Consider the following 17,732-nt stretch of genomic DNA (forward strand, 5'->3'; position numbering starts at 1 on the left):
GGGAGGTAGATGCACCGTCTTCAGCGAGTGGTTCCTGCCGGCTGTGCACTGCCTGAGAGGGCGCTGGAAGCAGAATCATTCATGGCCCTCAGGAGAGAGTTGAATGATGGGTGTTTCGACTGAATGGTCACATCTCAAAGTCTCAGGGAAACAGTTCTCAGTCAGGGCAAGGAAGACAGGATTCAGTCAGAAGATCCTGACACAGCATGTCTAAGGAATAATTTAATATCAGCCATTTGGGGCAAGCAGGATCAGGGGATCTGTATCACTACAGTACAGAGAGGTGGCCACACTCACTACTAATTACATTCTCAAAATGGTCCAGTAGATTTGTTGAGCCTGAATTATGTTCATCATTCCAAGCTGACCCTGTCCATTCCTGCCACTGGGGGTCAGTTTGATGAAATTCTCAAGGTGTTCAGGAGTTTGGGAGGTTCAAGTCCATAGCTCCCTGAAACAGCAACACAAGTAGATAAGACAGTGAAGAATTTCACACAGCATCAGGATCTGGTCAACTTTGATATCTGGCTCATAAGTGAGATGAGTTTTCTTTTTCAAACATGTCAGAGCATGTATTGTTCCTACAAAGAACAACTATGGTTCCATTCATGCATTTTTTTTTGTTTCAACCATGAAATGGACACAACTTGATCAAAGGGGAAAGTGACCATCAACCAGTTTGAACAGTCGGTTGTAAAATAAGTTAAGACAGAGATAAATGTATTTGCAGGACATTTTTTAAAAAATTCATTCATGGGATCTTGATATCACTGGATAACATTGGAAGTTTCCTTCCCTAAAGGACATAGGTTTTTCCAACAATGACAATGGATTCACAGTCATCATTAGGTTCTTATTTCCAGATTTTTTTTAAAAAAAACTCAAATTCCACCATCTGGAATGGTGGGATTCAAACCTCGGCCCGCAGACCATTATCTCGGTCTCTGTGGAGTAAAGGACAGCAGACTAAATAGAAAATAAACCAAGACATTGTGTGATGCCTACTGTATCGGTATTCATCATGAGATCCATCACTGCTATGGACTACAGGTAAAGATCTGAAGATCTTTCCCACCCCGCCTCGAACAGAGTCACAGTAGGCACCAGGTTTCATAGCCTATTGGGAAAATGCAATCAGGATATAGTACAGGACTCATCCCAATCTTTTGTTTAGATTTAAAACTTTCATTTTGTGGCCAAAAATCAAAAGAAAACATTACATCATTTCCAATCGACAAATATCTATTAAAATTTGAAATGTGTCTGTGGAGAGCAATAGGATCCGTAATTGTAAAAGGTGTGCAGACATATTGACCAGGCATAACTAACAAATAAAGGGCCATCGAGATCAACATAGAATTCCTACAGTGTGGAATTTCTACAGTGTGGAAGATGGCCATTCAGTCCCTTGAGTCCACACAAATCCTCCAAAGACCATCCCACCCAGTCTCACACCCTACTCTGTCCTTGCATTTTGCACACAAGACACTAAGGGTAATTGAGCATAGTCAATCGACCTATTTTGCACATTTAATGGACTGTGGGAGGACACCAACGCAGACAGGATCTGGGTAGGACACTCTTCATAGGTTCAGTGTGAACTTGATGGGCCAAATCGTCTGCTTCCACACTGAAGGGATTCTGTGGTCTCCAGAAACAAGCCCAAAAATACCTGGTTTGGAGACAGCTAACAGCAGAATAAAAAAAAAGTTACTCAAATTGGCTGGTAGTTAACCAGTCCTGATGAACCAGGAAACCCCTTTTCACATGCTGTGCAGGTGGATAGTCTTTCGTCAGTGTGAATGTGTCGATGTGTCGTGATGACGTGACTATTTCCAAGCTCTACCTGACAGATATACAACTGTTATTAACATTTTATCCACAATACCAGTACTTTTAATTGAGCAGGATCAGTAACATCAGTACAAACAGCCCAAAACTATGGTTCATTTGATCGTGAGAGTGAGAGCAAAATCCTTCAATTGTGCTTCTTTGTGAACCACTGTTTGGATGCTTTCCCACACTCAGAGCTCATGAATGGTCTCTCCACAGAGTGAACTTGCTGGTGTGTCAGAGGGGAATTCAAGTCAGCAAAGCCTTTCCCACACACAACAGGCCAATGGTCTCTCTCCAGTGTGAATTTGCGCGTGTATCAGCAGTTAAGTTGTCTGAGTGAATGCTTTCCCACATTCCGAGCAAGTAAATGGTTTCTCTCCAGTGAGAGCTCCCTGGTGTTTAAGCAGGTTAGATGACTGAGCGAATCCCATTCCATAATCAGAGCAGGTGAATGGTCTCTCTCCAGTGTGACACTGGTGGTCAGTTTCTAGCTGGGATGGATGAAGAAATTCCTTCCTGCAATCTTCCCATTTCCACAGTCTCTCCCCACTGTCACTGCGCTGGTGTTAGGACATTTCAGATGAATCTTCACAGACTCTTTGACACACAAACCATTTGCATTTCTCCAAAGTGTGAGTGCTGCTTTTTCCTTCAATGTTCAAAATACTGAGATAATTGGGTTGTGATAAACAAAATGACTGTCAGACCTGGATGTGGAACAGTTTGAATTCTCCAAATTGCAGACTAAGCTTTCAAACAGAAAGTAAGTGCAGTGAGTGAGAAACCAGAAGAAAACAGATTGTGCAACTGAGAAATCCTCTGGACATTTGTGGAGCGACACTTGGGGAATATGCTAGATCATCATTAGAACAAATTCATTCACAAATAAATATCATCCAGGTAAGCAATCCAGTCTGTTTGCACAAAATTACGGAAAGAGAGGTGGGACAGCCAGGGGGGAAGGACAGGCATTGTATAGATCTGTAACTCAACCTTTCAATCCCGCTGAAAGACTAAGAACAGCGCAGAAGTAAAATTGTAGAAATCTGAAATGAAAACACAAAAATGCTTAGTCCGAGTTGTACAGCATGGAACAATCCCAGTTGTCCATGCTGACCAGATATCCTAAATTTATCTAATCACATTTGCAAGCATTTGACCCATATTCCTCTACACCCTCCCTATTCACATACAACATTAAAAGATATCTGGGATGGTTAATTGACGAGCTTCCACCAGTTCCTCTGGCAGCTCATTCTATACAGGCACCACCCGCTTTCCCTGTTAAAACTTTCCCTCTAAGCTTAAACCAGTGTTTAGTTCTCATCTCCCCTACCCTGGGAAAACAACCTTCGCTATTTACCCTACGCCCACCATAATTTTATTAACTTTTAGAAGGTCACCCCTCAGCCCTCAGTGCTCCAGGGAAAATAGCCCCAGCATATTCAACCTCTCCCTCCAGCTCAAAATTTCCAACATCCTTCTAAATCTTTTCTGCACCCTGCCCAGTTTAACAGCATCATTCCGATAGCAGGGAGACCAGAACTGAACACGGTATTCCAAAAGCAGCATAATCAATGCCTTGTTCTGTCTATAACATGACCTTCCAACTCCTACACTCAATGTACTGACCAATAAATGCAAGCATAGCAAATGCCATCTTCACTAACTTCTGCACCTGCAATCCACCTTCAAGGAACTGTGCACCTGCACCCCAAGGAGTCTCTGTTGCATAACAGTCCCCAGGGCTTCATCACTAACTGTTTAAGCCCTGCCCTGATTTTCATTACCATAATGCAATAGCTCCCATTTATCCAAACTAAACTGATTTCTGTCACTCCTCGGCCCATCGACTCATCTGATTAAGTTCCCATTGTACTTGGAGGTAAACTTCTTTGCTGTCTACTACACCAACAATTTTGCACACTTACTAACCATTCTTCCAATATTCATTCCAAATGATTTGTATCAATGACAAAAAGCAGTGGATCCAGCACCGATCCTTGCAGCACACTGCTGTTCATAGTCCTCCAGACCGAAAAAAAACAACCCCCCCCACCCCGCTATACGATCCTGTCTCCTACCTTCATGCCAATTTTGTTTGAAATAGCTAACTCTCCTTGGATTCCACTTGATCTAATCTTGCTAACCTATCAGTCATGTGGAGTTTTGGTGAATGCCTTGCTGAAGTCCATATAGACAATGTCCACTGCTTTGCCTTCTTCAATCTTCTTTGCCACTTCTTCAAAAAAAAACTCAGTCAAGTTAGTGAGATAAGATTTCCAACTCACAAAGTCATGTTGATTATCCCTAAGCAGTCCTTGCTTTTCGGAATACATACAAATCCTGTCCCTCAGAATCCCCTCCAACAATTTACCCACCACTGACATCAGGCTCACCAGTCGATAGTTCCCTGGCTTTTCCTTACCACCTTTCTGAAAGAATGGCACCACATTAGTCAGGCAGTCTTCTGGCACCTCACCAGTGTCTATCAGTGATACAAATATCTCAGAACAGGGCCCAGAAATTATTTCCCTCGCCTCTCCCTGAGTTTGTGGGTAACACCTGATCAGATGCCAGGGCCTTATCTACTACCTTTATGCATTTTAAGATGTCCACCTCCTAATCCTGTGTAATATGGACACTTCCATTATTTATGTTTCCAAGTTCTCTCGCCTCCACATCCTTCTGTGCAGTAAATACTAATGTGAAATATTCATTTACTATCTCAGCCTGCAGTTCCACACAGACAGCCTCGTTGATCATTAAAGGAGCCCTATTTTCTCCCTTGTTGCTTTTTGTCCCAAATGTAGTTTCAGAATCTCTTGGGACTCGCCTTAACCTTATTTGCCAAAGATGGCTTCTGTCTGCTTTTCACCCTCCCAATTTCCCTTGAGTGTACTCGTCCTGCCCTTATACGTCGAGGGACTGATCCAATTCGTGCTGTCAAGAACAACGTGTGCTGCCTTCTTTTTCTTGACCAGAGCCTCAATTTCTCCAATCATCCAGTATCCCCTACACTTACCAGCCTTGCCCTTCTCGTAAACAGGAACATACTATCTCTGGACTCTGCTTATTTTGTTTTTGAAGGCCTCCCATTTTCCAAGCATCCCATTACCGGTGAATTGCCTCTCCTGATCACCTGCCCAACACTGTCAAAATTGGCCTTACTCCAATATAGAAGTTGGAAATTTATATTAAATATAAGTTTTATATTTAAACTGATCCCATCTGCCTGCATCTGGCACATATTCCTCTAAGACTTTCTTGTACATGTACTTATTCAAATGTCTTTTAAACAATGTGACTGTACCTGCATCCACCAACTACTCTGAAAGTTTGTTTCACACATGAACCACTCTGTAAAAGAAAAAATGTCCCTCATGTCGTTTTTTAAAGATGTATTTCTCCTCTCACCTTACACATATCCCCTTGTCTTGAAATCCCCCAGCCTAGGGGAAACCCCTTACTAGTCACATAATCTGTGCCCTCATGATTTCATAAAGTTCTAAGGTTACCCCTTAACCTCCTTTACTGCAGTGAGGAAAGTCCTAGCTTTGGCAGTCGATTTTGATCATCAAGCCCTCCAATCCTGGCAACATCCCAGTGAGTCTTGTCTGAACTGTCTCCAGTTTAATAATAGTGTCCTTCCTGTAACAGGGTGACCAGAACTGCACACAATACCACAAGTGAAGCCTAACCAATGTCCTATACAATCTTAACATAACACCCCAACTCCTATACTCAAAGTTCTGAGCAATGAAGGAAAGTGTGCTAAACAACTTATTAACCACCCTGTCTACTTATCTCCATAAACTTCGAAGAATTATGTACCTGAATCTCAGCATTTCTCTGTTCCACAACACTACCCTGGGTGCAACCATCAATTGTGCAAGTCCTACCCTTGTTCATTTTACCAAAATACAATGTCTCACATTTATTCAAATTGAACTTCATCCTCCACTCCTCAACCCATTGAGCCAATTGATCAAGATCTCACTGTCATCTTAGACAGCCTTCACTAACTACTGTAACCACCATTTCTAGTATCATCTGCAAACTTATTACTTTTGTCCCTTAAATTCTCTTCCAAATCATTTATATTAATGAGAAACAAAGAAGTGGACCCTGTACCGATTGCTGTGGAACACGGTGGTCACAGAACTCCACTCTGAAAAATCCTGCAGCACCACGGGCTCTCCTACAACTAAGCCAATTCCGCTTCCAATTAGCAAGCTCTTAATGAATCACATGTGATCTAACTTTACTCATCAGTCAACCATGTGGAACCCTGTCAAAGACTTTACTCTTATTCTAGAGATGCTGCAAATCTGACCCAATTCTCCCACCATTTGTCCACCACCCTCTTGATCATGCCTTGAAAAGTTAAATCCCAAATCTCTTGAGAATCACTGCTAAATCTGCATCCAGCTGCCATTCAGACTGTTCCAGGTCCTGGGAACTTGCTGAGTCAAGTAATCTTCACATTTTCACCCTGCATTATTTGCCAATTATCTGGATGTTGTATTCTGCAGTTACCAAACATTGCACAATGTTAATAATTTCTCTCTGCAAACTAATATCCTGGAAACAAACCTACTACTCGACAAAATCATTCCTAATCAGCCCCAAGGAGAATTATCTCAGCTTCTTCTAGCTCTCTCCAAACCAGAAACACATCATAATTTTAATTGACTCATGGGATGTGGCCTTTGCTGCCCAGAGTAATATTGATTGCCATTTTTATTTGATTTGCAGAAAGTGGTGTTGAACCACTTTCTGTAAATGCTGCACTCCACATGCTTCAAGTACACCACTGTGCTGTTCAGACGATAATCTGCGCTGAAGCCTCAACACCCTCTCTATCGGAGGAATCATTCCTCAAACCTCACTACCCTCCCTATCATGGGAATGACCCTCGAGTCTCACTACCTGCACTATTGTAGCCATCACCTCAAGCCTCACCACCCTCCACGTTGCTGGAATCCCTCTCAAGCCTTACGACCTGCCTATCGTTGGAATCCCCCTCTAGCCTCAAAACTCTTACCCTCTCTGTAGATTCTCCAGTCTCACAAACCTCACCTTTAATCTCCTCCAGGTTTCAAGGTGAGGGGGGAAACGTTTAAGGGGGATATGTGTGGAAAATTCTTTACACAGCAGGTGGTGGGTGCCTGGAATGCATTGCCAGCGGAGGTGGTAGAGGTGGGCACGATAGCATCATTTAAGATGTATCTAGACAGATACATGAATGGGCAGGGAGAAGACAGATACAGATCATTGGAAAATAGGTGACAGGGTTGGATAGAGGATCTGGATCGGCACAGGCTTAGAGGGCCGAAGGGCCTGTTCCTGTGCTGTAATTTTTGTTCTTTGTTCAACACCCTCCTGTCTCCAAAATCCTCCAGCCCATATAAACTTCCTTAGCTCTAACTGTCTTTACCCTCACAAACCTCCCTTTGTTTGACATCTAATCCAGCCTCACAATCCTCACCATTTCTGTAACCTCCTCCAAACTCACTTTTCCCGACTTTTTAAATCTTCTCCAGTCTCAGAACCCTTCCTGTCTCTAATATTCTCCAGCCTCACAAATCTCAACATGTCCCTTCCTCTAATACAGTCCTAATGATGATGCCCCATTTTTATTCCTCCACTTGATGGTGGCACCTGCAATTTCCTGGGATTCAAGCTCCAGAAATTCTTGGTAAACCACTTCATCGCTGTACCTCACTTTTCTCCAGAAAACATTGAATAGCTCATGATTGATCATTGTAGTATCTCATTTTCTGAAATGGCTTGAAATATTGCTTGGCATCTTCCTATGTGAAGAGTCTCGAAGGTCTCCAGTCCAGAAAAAGGCTCTGTGGCCCATCCAGCCTGTGCCAGTTAAAAACTATTACCTAACGACTCTAAACTAATTTTCCAGCACTTGGCCCATAGACTTGTCTGCGTTGGCATCACAAGTGGGCATCTAAATATGCCTTAAACGCTATGAGGATCTCTGTGCCTACCACCCTCACAGACAGTGAGGTTCAGTACCATTGTCACAGCATGATGACATCACAGACAGGAACAGAGACGAGCTGAGTCTGTGCAAACCAAAGATCCCACACACACTGTGAAGGACGGGAGGGTCCCTGACAGGGGGCAGAGGAGATTTAACAGAATGGTTTGTAGGGAAGAAGGTTTTTAGTTGCATGGTTAGAGCTTTTTTTTTGACATTATTCTTTCATTTGACTTTTGCGTTGCTGGTACACAGCAAATATCCATCTATAATAGATGGACTCTCCTTCTCAACCTCTCCCCTCGAGTCGGGTGTGGTAATCTTCAGGTTAAACCAGCCCTATGGTCAGTTAGGACAATGGTGACTTTACCTTTGGCACAGTGATGCCACTGTGCCTTGGTGGTGTAGAGGGGAATGTCGAATGTGGTGGATGGGACACGACTCTGACAGAGCGCTTCTTCTGGAGGATGTTCACTTTTTCGAACAGTGTTGGGGCTGTACGCATGCAGGGAAGTGGAAAATGTTCCAATACAATCCAGACGAGTGCCTTATAGACAGCAAACAGTCATTGGGGAATCAGGTGTTTGGGGAAACTGAGATTGCTCTCCTTGTCACAAAGGATTTTGAGGGGACCTTTGATAGAGGTGTTTACAAAAGAAACACTTTAGAATGATAAAATGTAGACTCATGACTGATCTTAAAAAAAATTACAGGACACATTGAAAATTTTAGGGACGATCTATTGAGAAAATGGGGTGATTTAAGAGAGAAATTTTACACGGCAAATGAGAAATGAGCAGGAACACAATATTCACACACAATGCAAATATCCAGGTGCTGATGAATTGAGTAATTCTGTCAGAGTTTGGTGTTAAAATTATTGAGTTCCCCACATGGAAGTCCCCTTCTATTATCCTGTAACACAAATTCATGAAATCCATCACTGTCAGTCTGGGTAGAAATTCACAACATCCCCACATTGTGGCCGAAGATAACTGTGCATTGTCCCTATTACGCATTATCCCTTGTGGAGGTCAGTCGTTGATTCAGGGAGAAATCTATTTGGGTTTCTCGGAATTTCTAACTTGAGACTTCATGTCACTGACCAGAACTGCAGGTCTTTGACATATGGCAAAGAACGGCCATGATTTAGAGAGATGCACATGGCAGGATTCACTTCCTTTTCTTCTGTGCTGCTGCACTGCCACATCAATGAGACATTGGGCTGGAAAATCAAACAACTTGATGAACAAGTTGTCTCGATTTTGAGAAATGGACTGCAAGCTTCTCCCAGTCATTCAAAAGGATGCCCCTTAAAAAGGCAGCAATAATATACGTGTCATCTTGCCCAGTGCTCCCAACAAAAAGATTAGAAGAATGAGGGAGGATCTCATGAAGGGATAACAGTCAGGTTCCGTGAGGGTTACAGTTTATGGAGAGATATTGATAAATGGGTGACAAGTTGGCAAATGGAGTATAAATGTGGGAAATTGTGAAGTTTATTCTTGAGGAGACAAACAAAGAACAGTGTTATTTAAAAGGTAAAAACTGTGGAAAACTGCATCACATAGGGACTCAGGAATATTTGTGCAGGAAATACAAAGCGTGCACACAGTTGCAACAGGAAATCAGGAAGGGCAAAGGGATGTTATCCCTTATGTCATGATGTTTGCAGTATAAGAGTTTGGAATACATGTCTTAGGGCAAATGTACAAATTGTTGTTAAGACCACATCTGGAGGAATGTGAGCAGCTTTTTTTGGTCCACTTAAGCAAATTCATCACTTCATTGGAGGTATTTCAGAGAAGATGAACTAGGATGATCACCGGTTTGGAGGGATTATCTTTTAAGCTAAGACTAAATAGGTTTGGAATCTACTAACTAGATTTTAGAAGAATGAGAGATGATCCAATTAAAAATACAAGATTCTTAAGGGAGTTGACGGGATAAATGCTCAGGGGATATTTCCGATCGGGGGAGCAAATTCTTGATAAGGCAGCGAATAGAGGGATCTCTTTTGGAAAGATCAAATTTAAGGCAACACAGACATGGATAAGGGGTTTCAGTTATAAGTGAGGTGGAGAGAAGGAGCATTTCAGAGGTTGAAATTTCTGGCATGTGATTGAGAAAATGTATGCTAAGATGTTCATGTTGAGGGGAGATATGAGAGCATATTGAGAAGTGTGCAGTTCAGCGTCAGACATTTCCCAATGAGAGGGATGGATTCAGTACAGTAGTAAGAAAAAAAATTTGTAATAATAACTGAAGGCAATGTGTTTAACTATCACAAAGTGTTATTGGAGGAAATTTCAGCTAATCAAGTAGCGGAAGCATCATAAGCAGTTTTAGAATTGAGTAACAGTGGAGCAAAGGAGAGTGATGGAGGGGAGTTGGATCTGAATATTGTAGTATATGTGCAAAACCTAACACGGTGCCTGTGGAAGATCTCACCTCCTGGCAGTATGTCGGTGAGAAACAGCATGAGCCAAGGATAGATCGTTGAGGGACATGGACTACATGGATTTCAGACAGGAAACAGAGAGATGGAGTGGGATTTTCCAATGACAGTAAGGTCAAACATTGGTTTTAAACAGAATGGGGGAGAAGGACATAACCAGAAAAGAGAAGCAGACAGAACAAGTGACAATATCTGAACTGGCATGGGAGGCGGGGGGGGGGGGGTGGGGGGGAAGAGGCAAGGAGGAGGAGCAGGAGGAGAAATAAGAGAGACTTAAAATGTTTGTAGTTTAACGAGAATAGGGCAAAGGATTAAGATGAACTCTGATCAGGCTTACACAAGACTGGAGAAAGATGCAAGTTTAGGACGAAAACAATGAGCAACGTGCCAGGCAATTTGGTTTGGTGGGCGAGTGGAAGAGAGGGAAGCAGCAGAGGCATCCGATTTGGATTGTCTCAATCTTAGTGAGATGGAGTTTCTATGTGTCTCCCACACTTGTTGTTGGAGGGGAGGATGGAGGAGACAGGCTAATGGACAATGGTTTGCAAAGAAACAATGCCTGTGTTAGAGATATTCAAAAATGAGTGAACAAACTTGATGATTTAACTTTTATCCAGAATACTAAAATGTACAACAGAAGTCTGGGTTTGAATCCCATCTCAGCAGATGGTGGAATTTGAATTCAATTAAAAAAAACTGGAATTAAGAATCAACTGGTTGCCATGGAACCATTGCTAATGGCAGAAAAAGAAAAAAAATCTAATGTCCTTCAGGGAAAGAAATTTGTCAACCTCAGCAAGCCTCTCAGTTGCAAGTGACTGTAAAGTCTCAAAGGAATGAAGCTGGGTAGACCACTTGGCATCTACCAAGGGACTAGGAAAGACAACTGCAGAATCAGCCCGATCGACTCCATAAACTCCTCCTTACGAATATCTCAGGGCGAGTGGCAAAATTTGGAGAGATGGCTCAAAGACTCGTCAAGAAACAGTGTCATATGCATAGAATCTATCTTATAGCTAAGTGACACACCCACCATCACTGACCTTAGTGAAGACCTGTCCCAGGAGCAGGACAGACGTGGCAGCACAGTGCCATTCTGACCGCAGTAACTGACCTGGGAGTACTCGACACTGACTCTGACGCCTGGAAGTCTCATGGCTCCTGCAGAATGCCATAGACCATCCTCCGCAGGTGATAAAATCGGCAGCAGTATTATCGCTAGATTATTTATTCAGAGACCCAGATAACATCCTGGGGACCTGGCTTCGAATCCTGCCATGACAAATAGTGGAATTTGAATTAAATAATGATCTGGAATTAATAGCCGAATGATGACCGTGAAGCCATTGCTGATTATCCAGGTTCACTTATGTCCTTTCGGGAAGGAAATCTGCCATCCTTACCTGGTCTGCATGACATGCAACTCCAAACCCACAGCAATGTGGTTGACTCTTAGCTACCTTTGGGGCAATTAGGGATGGGCAATAAATGCTGGTCCAGCCAGCGATTTCCACATTCCAAGAGTGAATTTTAATTTAAAAATCTCCATGTTGAATGGCACTTGGAGGAAGCACTGTGAGTGTAAATGGCACGAAATGTACTCAACGCCCACCATCAGGAGGAGTTCGCAGCAGGATTACCAATCAAACTGGTCACATCCTGAAGGAAAAAAAAAACTGCTTGGCTGGGACTGCAGCAGGTGGTGACGCAACCAAGAGAAGGGAAAAACATAGCTGGTCTCATCGTCACAAATTTCCCAGCTGCAGATGCATCTGTCCGTGACAGGATTGATAACAGCGACCACCGCAGTACTGTGGAGACAAAGCCTCATCTTAAACTTGAGAATACCCTCCATTGTGTTGAGTGGCACGAACTTTGGCTAAAAGGGACAGACTTGGAACAGATACAGGAACTCAAAACCAGATATCTATGAGGCTTTGTGGGACATCAACAGCAGCAGAACTTACTCTGGCATAATCTGTAACCTCAGGGGCCAGAATATTGTGCACCCAACCATTACCATTGATCCAGGGGAAACACACTGATTAAATGGATAGTATCAGAGGGCATGCCAAGAGCAGCACAAGGCATAGCTAAAAATAAGGTGCCAATCTGGTAAAGTGATAATGCGAACTGCAGATGCTGGAGAACCCAAGATAATGAAATGTGAGGCTGGATGAACAGAGCAGGCCCAGCAGCATCTCAGGAGCACAGAAGCTGACGTTTCAGGCCTAGACCCTTCATCAGAGCCAACCTGGTAAAACTTCCCAACAGGACTATCTGAATGCCAAATAGCATAAGCAGCAAGAGTTAGAGCTGAGCCACCCCATAACCAATAGATCAGATCTAAGCTCTGCAGTTCTGCCAAACACAGTCGTGAATGTTGATGAACAAGTGAACAACTCACTGGAGGAAGCATGCCAAAAATCCCCATCCTTCCTTACAGAGGTGCCCAACCTATCCATGTAAAAGACAAGACTGCAGCAATCTTCAGCCAGTCGTGCCAACTGGATGATCCATCTCAGACTCCCTCAGAGGTCCCCAACAGAGATGTGAATTTTCATCCAATTTGATTCATTTCAAATAATATTAATAAATGGATGAACACTGCAAAGGTTACAGGCCCTGGCAACACTCTGGCAATAGTACTGATGACTAGTGCTCTAGAGCTTGCTCGTCTCCAAGCCAAACTGTTTCAGTACAGCTCCAGCAGTGGTATTTACTGACAATTTGGAAAACTCCCCAGGTCTGTTCAGCACAAAAACATAGAGCAAATCCAACCCGACCAATTTCCCCTCAAACTGTCTACTCTCTCTCATCAGTAAAGTGATGGAAGGTGTTGTCAACAGCGCTATTAAGCAGCACTTACTCAGCAGTAACCTGCTCAGTGACACCCAGTTCGAGTCAAGGCGGGCACTCGGTTCCTGATCTTATTACAGACTTGATCCACAAATTCACAAACAGCTGAATTCCTGAGGTGAGGTGAGGAGAGGATAAATAGCACAAAAACCATTTATTTCCACTTCAGTGGAAATGACTGACAGTGACACCTTAGTTTCAGCTCATCTGCTGAACCTCTCATCTATTCCTGTGTTATCTCTAGGCTTAACTATCCAAATTCACTGCCAGTCGGCCTCCCACATTCAATGTCCCTGTAACCTCAAGAATACCTAAAATTCTGCTGCACACAAGTTCATTTGCACCAAGACCTGTTCACCATCACTGCTGTACTCCCTGACCCACAAAGGCTCCTATTCATAAGCAACAATTTAAAATTCTCATCCTTGATTTAATTCCTGGCGGTGATGAGCCCTATCTCCCTGCACCACACAACCTTCAATACTTCAACAATTCATTTAGTTTCAGACTCCAACAATGCGTTTAATCATCCCTTCACTATTGGAGGCTGTTTCTACAGTTGCCAGGCAACATGGTCTGGAATTCCCAACTCTAAGGTTTGCTTTCCTTCTTTAAGATAGTGATGAAAGCCTGCAAATTTGGAAACTTTTTGGTTACCTGACCTAATATGGCCTTACGTCAAAAGTTTCTTGATAATATTTTTCTCAAATTATAAAAGATGATAAAAATACAAATAAATAGTTTGTTGATTTGGACATACACTGTTAGCTCTTCAGTACCGCTAGATGAATGATCTGTAGCTTCTCAAATGACCGCATTGCGGTCGTACCTTCATCTGAGCTGCAAAAAGACATGAAAGTTAAACATCACCTTCTCCAGAGGTAGCAGGGCTTTGGCAACGATCGCTGGTATCTGTGGAAGGAGAAACAGAGCAAATGTTGCAGAAGTGCAAAATGAATGACACAGAATAAAGCTGCTGTAGAATTTGGTGGTGTGAAATGGAAGAAAAATGCACTCTCTTTCTGGGAGAATATATCCTAGCTGTGAAAGACACCGTTCAAAAATTAATCTGGTAAGAGAGCAGCACACAGACGGGGGTGGGCGGTGGTAAAAAATTTATTTCCAAAAAGGTATAAGAAAATAACAGTAAAATACTACAGAGATCAAATATACCCATCATGAGAGACTGAAGAGATTAGACACCGACAAAGGTGATCAAAGAGCACAGAAGTGAGCAAGAGCAGTGCGAGCTGCTGTTATCCCACACTCTGGGAAAGAAATCCATAAGAAACAAACACTTGGATAAGAGATAATAGGAACTGCAGATGCTGGAGAATCCGAGACAACAAGGTGTGGAGCTGGATGAACATAGCAGGCCAAGCAGGATCTTAGGAGCACAAAAGCTGACGTTTTGGGCCGAGACCCTTCATCAGAAATGGGGGAGGGGAAGAGGATTCTGACCTAAATAGGGAGAGAGGGGGAGACAGATCGAAGATGGAGGGGGAAGATAAGTGGAGAGGAGACAGACAAGTTAAAGAGGTGGGCATGGAGCAGGTAAAGGTGAGTATAGGTGGGTAGGTAGGGGGGAGATAGGTCAGTCCAGGGAGGACGAACTTGTCAAGGGGGTGGGATAATGTTTGTAAGCAGGAAATGGGGATGCAGCTTGAGGTGGGAGGAGGGGTAAGGAGAGAGGAAGAACAGGTTAGGGAGGCGGGGACGACTTGGGCTGGTTTTGGGATGCAGTGGGGGAGGGGAGATTTTGAAGCTTGTGAAATCCACATTGACACCATTGGGCTGCAGGGTTCCCAGGCAGAATATGAGTTGTTGTTCCTGCAACCTTCGGGTAGCATTGTTGCGGATGGACATGTTGTCTGAGGAATGGGATGGGGAGTTGAAATGGTTCGCAACTGGGAGGTGCAGTTATTTATTGTGCTACCGAGCGGAGGTGTTCTGCAAAGCGATCCCCAAGCCTCCGCTTGGTTTCCCCAATGTAGAGGAGGCCACAATGGGTACAGGGGATGCAGTGTACCACATTAGTAGATGTGCAGGTGAACATCTGCTTGATGTGAAAAGTCTTCTTGGGGCCTGGGATGGGGGTGAGGGAGGTGGTGTGGGGGCAAGTGTAGCTCTTCCTGCGGTTGCAGGGAAGAGTGCCAGGTGTGGTGGGGCAGGAGGGGAGAGTGGAACGGACAAGGAAGTTACAGAGAGAGTGGCCCCTCTGGAAAATAGGCAAGGGTGGGGAGGGAAAAATGTCTTTGATAGTGGGTTCGGATTGCTGATGGCGGAAGTGTCAGAGAAATGTGCGTTGGATCCGGAGATTGGTGGAGTGGTATGTGAGGATGAGGGGGATCCTTTTTCGGTTGTTATTGCAGGGATTGGGTGCAAGGTAGGAGTTGTGTAAAAAGGCAGGAGACACAGTCAAGGGTGTTCTCGATCACTGCGAGGGGCGGGGGGTGCTGTGAGGTGGGATTACGGTCCTTGAAAATCAAGGACATCCGAGATGTACGGGAGTGGAACCCTGGGAGCAGATGTGGTTGAAATGAAGGAATTGGGAATAGGAGATGGCATTTTTGCAGGACGGTGGGTGGGAGGAGTGTATTCTAGGTAGCTGAGGGAGTCAGTGGGCTTGAAATGGATACCGGTTTCTAGATGGTTGCCGAAGATGAAAACAGAGGTATAGGAAGGTGAGAGAGATGTTAGAGATGGTCCAGGTGAACTTAAGGTTGGGGTGGTAGGTGTTGGTGAAGTGCACGAACTGTTCAAGCTCCTCGTGGGAGCACGAGGCAGCGCCGATACAGTCATCCGTGTACCGGAGGAAGAGATGGGGTTCAGGCACAGTATAGGTACAGAAGAGGGACTGTTCCGACAAAGAGGCAGGCATAGCTTAGGCCCATGTGGGTACCCATGGCCATCCCCTTTGTCTGTAGGAGGTGGGAGGAATTGATAGAGAAGTTGTTGAGGGTGAGGACGAGTTCACCTAAGCGCATAAGGGGGTCAGTAGAGGGGACCTGGTCAGACCTGCAGGACAGGAAATAGCATAGGGCTTTTAGGCCATCTGTATGGGGAATGCAGGCGCTAATGTGGTGTACTGCATCCTCTGTACCCGTTGTGGCCTCAACTACATCAGGGAAACCAAGCAGAGGCTTAGGGACCACTTTACTGAACACCTCCACTCAGTTTGCAATAAACAACTGCTCATCCCCACCTCCCTATCCTGTTCCTCCTCTCACCTATCCCCTCCTCCCGAGACTGAATATCCCCTCCCTACATCCCCACCTACACTCACCTTTACCTGCTCCATCCCCACCTCTTTAACTTGTCTGCCTCCTCTCCCTGTTTATTTCAGAATCCCCTTCCCCTCCCCCATTTCTGAAGGGTGTAGGCATGAAAACGCCAGCTTTCCTGCCCCTCTGACGCTGCCTGTCCTGCTGTGTTCCTCCAACTCCACACCTTGTTCGCTCAATTTCTGCCAGAGGCGGCTGCGCATGCGCCCAGCTTCACCTCGGACCTTTCAAAGTTTCAAAGCTGCCGCGCATGCGCCCCGCAGATCATTGCCCCCGATAAAGATGGTGGCGGTCACACGGGCCTCATGCCATCTGAGGCAATGATTTGTTTTCTGCACACGTGAGTCTGCTAGTTTCAAATGTGTGTTTTCCGACGTGCACTAAGTGTTTATAAAACTTCCAAACCCATACGAATATCACTCCCCTCCCGCTTTCTGCCGTTTTGCTTTCTTTACCGTGTCCTGCTCTTACCTCAATTGCACAAATCTTGGTCTCAGCGAAGGATCGAGACCCGAAACGCCAGCTTTCCTGCTCTTCTGATGCTGCTTGACCTGCTATGTTCATCCAGCTCTGCACCGTGTTGTCTCGAATTCTCCGGCATCTGCACTTCCTGTTGTTCTCAGCGACCCTGCACGGCGCTCGTGGATGATCACGTGGGTAGAGTTATCCCGCCCTCTCTTCATTCCGATTGGGTGACATCGGCCCGGTCATTGAAGGCACACTGTGTTCCTATTGGTTCTGCACTGACATCAATCACCCAGACGCCATGGTGAGCTGGAGCTTGCGCAGTGCTTCGTGTTGTCATTGTGGGAAGCAAATGCTCGTCGTCACAATGTTGCATTTTGAGACAAATGAGCCTGAGAACTGGATGAGAAAGATTGTTACATTAGCGATCCTGGGGTTTTAATAAGTCGCTCTGAGGAAGGGGCACTGTACCCGAAACGTTAACTCTGTCTTTTTACCTTCACAGATGCTGCCAGACCTGCTGAGCTTTTCCAGAAACTTTGTTTTTGTTCCTGATTTACAACTTCCCAGTTCTTTTGTTTTTTTTTTAATACGTCACGATTGAAAAGGCTTCCGGCAGCTCAAAGCTAAAGATACCCTTGATACCGCTCTGTCAGCGAATAGAGAAATGGCGGTGAAATAAGGGTAATAAATTCAGGTATAACAGGCCTCAGGTAAGATGTAAAGAGAATAATTATGAATATGAAGAACACCACGTGGTGAAGTGAGGTGAGTGTTGTTCATATGAACTGTGATTGGGCAGAGAGGGAGGTTAATCAAAAAAGAACAA

General features: G+C 44.4%; 1 long non-coding RNA gene across 7 annotated transcripts; it reads right to left on the reverse strand.

Moving 5' to 3' along the window:
• Positions 1-233: 233 nt before the first annotated feature.
• Positions 234-17,180, reverse strand: LOC132207671 (uncharacterized). 7 transcript variants are annotated; one of them, XR_009443691.1, is made up of 5 exons: positions 16,910-17,121; positions 14,025-14,066; positions 11,339-11,567; positions 1,006-2,882; positions 234-451 (listed from the first exon to the last, which is right to left on the reverse strand). It is a non-coding gene; the product is annotated as an uncharacterized LOC132207671 (long non-coding RNA). The 7 variants fall into 7 exon arrangements; XR_009443694.1 differs by lacking the exon at positions 234-451 and adding an exon at positions 5,150-8,752 and having other exon boundaries at positions 1,874-2,882; positions 11,410-11,567; positions 16,910-17,180; XR_009443690.1 differs by lacking the exon at positions 234-451 and adding an exon at positions 5,150-8,752 and having other exon boundaries at positions 1,874-2,882; positions 16,910-17,178.
• Positions 17,181-17,732: the final 552 nt, after the last annotated feature.

The sequence above is a fragment of the Stegostoma tigrinum genome, unplaced genomic scaffold (genome assembly GCF_030684315.1).
Source record: "Stegostoma tigrinum isolate sSteTig4 unplaced genomic scaffold, sSteTig4.hap1 scaffold_120, whole genome shotgun sequence".
NCBI classification, from domain to species: Eukaryota; Metazoa; Chordata; class Chondrichthyes; order Orectolobiformes; family Stegostomatidae; genus Stegostoma; species Stegostoma tigrinum.